The 2,635-nt window shown below is 39.6% G+C and overlaps 1 protein-coding gene across 5 annotated transcripts in view; it reads right to left on the bottom strand.

Moving 5' to 3' along the window:
• The window catches only part of PDE7A (phosphodiesterase 7A), a 129,972-nt gene that overhangs the window by 55,644 nt on the left and 71,693 nt on the right, over positions 1-2,635 (bottom strand). The gene's annotated exons all lie outside the window — the stretch shown is intronic.

Genomic DNA, 2,635 nt, shown 5'->3' on the forward strand with positions numbered 1-2,635 from the left:
GGTAAGGTTTCGGAGTGAAGAGGTCTGGTTGTGCACGAGCTAGTTAATCTTAAGTCTGTATTAATACTATAGTTTAATTATATTAGTAAATTGTTTAAGTTGTTTAAAAATAGTAGTAGTCAATAGCTAATCAATATATAACAACTGTATATGTTTTGGCCTTGCTGGAAGCAGGTACAGCGCTGGTGAAGCTAGTAGTTTATAAACCATAATAGCTTTACAAGTTGCTGTGCCTGTCTTCAGTAAGTTACCATCAAGTTTATCATAAAAGTCAATAAAAGTTTATAAGTTGTTATATAAGGTTATAGGTAGGTTAAAGTTAGTAAAAATATAATTAATCAATGTATTAGTATTGCATTTAGAATTGTATTTGTTGAGGGTGGTTACAGTACATGTGAAGTTGCTAGGCAATCAGTAATACTAGTGTTGCATGTGCTTGTGACTATTTTCAATATTATTTACCCTTTATATGTGCACTTACAGGAATAGGTAGTTAATGCATAATATTACTTGTACTTGTGCTTGTCTCCAGTATAACTTGCCATTTGTATTAATCCTCACTCAGTGCTGGTCTTTAATTCTGTTTTTCTTATTCTGCCTGTGTTGCCTTTATAGTCTTAAGTCATTAAAAACCTTTCTTGAGGAATAATTAGTTGTTTAGTTTCTCTTTTGCGGACACTACTCAACCTCATTACATCTGTGTTGGGTGGTGGGAAGTAGCGATCACCCAGAGCCCCACTAGGGCCCTGACATGAGCCCCCCTAGGGCTCTGACGTGTGCCTCCTCCTTCCATTAATCTCCACAATCCCTTCTTTTCAGGATAGTTTTAGACATAGATGACTTGCCTTTCCATCTAAGAGAGTGCCCCTTACTCTAGTGTGAAGACCTACCCTCCGTTCCTGAGCTTGTGGTCGGATGGGTGCTACTTGATTGTTGAGACTGATGTACAGGGTGGGTCCCCAGCCCAAATCTGACCAAGGCTTCATTGCCTTCTCCATGAGGTGTTTTCTGAGTCTCGACCCTCATGAGTTCTGGGGGGAAAGGAGTGAGATGCTGTACTTGTCAGAAATGTGAACCTCACCCACGCAGTAGAGGAAGTGTTGATGTTTGTCGTTCACAGAAAAGGAGCTAGAGAAGGAAACAGTTTTTGAACCCTGGGCATAATCCCAGACTTCTCAGGGGGGAAAAAAATGCTATCTAGCTATGCTGCACTAATCTATTAAAACTAAAAAACTAACTACATATGATTCTTATAGGAATGACACAATAAAAAGGAGCTGAGAACATCAAAAATTCTGATGCAAACCATGTGGTGGTAAGAAGGAACTGGAAAGGCTTTGGCCCACATCGCCCTTTATGACGTTGGTTGGGAGCATAAGGAGAGCTACTGCACGTGTGCAAGCCAATGGACAATGCCTACAAGAAATTCCGGACACAGGCGTATGATGCACATGCATATCCCACATATGAATACACATAGGGATCATCACTCAAAGAAGAATCATGATACCAAAAAAAAAAGAAAATCCTCACAATTTTTAAGCAAGTTATATTACTTTTTGGTCTGGTACCTGACTTTTGAATTCTTAGGGCGAATTTCCCCTTTGTGTAGGAGCATTTCAGAAAAAAGTTACCCTGAAATGCACAATCTGGGAGACGTCCTCTTCCTTTTACTTCTGGTTGATAGGTAGGACACTTCAATATCATCCCTTCCCTAGGCACTGATCTCAGCTCCCTCTTCTGTGCCCTACACCCTGCAGCCCTCTCTAATAGGCACTAACCCCAATCTTACTGTACTTTCTCTAGGCACTGCCCCATCCAGCTCCCACCCATTGATACAGTCTCCTGCCCCCATAACTGGCTGCTGGCCCTGCCATTTCCCTGGATGCTGCACCTGCCCAGTTCTAGGAGAGTGAAGTCAAGCTGGGGCTGACTCCCAGAAGGTTGAAGAAGAGGAAGACACTCCTGGGATACTTTCACCACCCCACCCCTTCACCTCCTTAGGGCTGAACAAAGGAACAGGATGGGAAAGAGCTACCCCCCAAGCTTGCACCCTCAGCACTTTCCCAGCTCCATGGGCTGCTCTTCCCATCCTAAGCCCAGGCAGCACATGCAGGAAAGCAGAGAAGTCCTGCTTCAGTTACTTCATTTTAATTCACATCATTATTTCAAGATTGAGACTTAAGACAGTTTCTGTAATGAACTTTAGAAGTGTAAGACAAAATTATTCTTATATGCAAATATGTACTCTGTTATAAACCATTCAATTTTAATTATAACAAAAAATGACAGGTGCTAAAATGTTCTGCTATATGCATACTGAATGAGGGACAACAAAAAGTACTGCAATACAAATAAAGACTTTACATAATATTGTTTAAAAATGAACATACAAAGGTAATTGCCACCCATTAAATCTATTTTTTCTACAGAATTAACTGAGGTACACAAAGCATAAGCCCATGCAAACCTGTAAGATTCTTCTCCTGTTAAATATTTTTCCTTAAATCCAAAACTAATGAGGAAACACTGCCTTCGGTATCTTAATACTTTTTGTGACAGTAACCATGGTTTCCTTATATATATATATATATATATATATATATATATATATATATATATATATATATATATA

The sequence above is a fragment of the Terrapene carolina genome, unplaced genomic scaffold, assembly GCF_002925995.2.
Source record: "Terrapene carolina triunguis isolate 2854851 unplaced genomic scaffold, T_m_triunguis-2.0 Scaffold58, whole genome shotgun sequence".
Taxonomy (NCBI): Eukaryota; Metazoa; Chordata; order Testudines; family Emydidae; genus Terrapene; species Terrapene triunguis.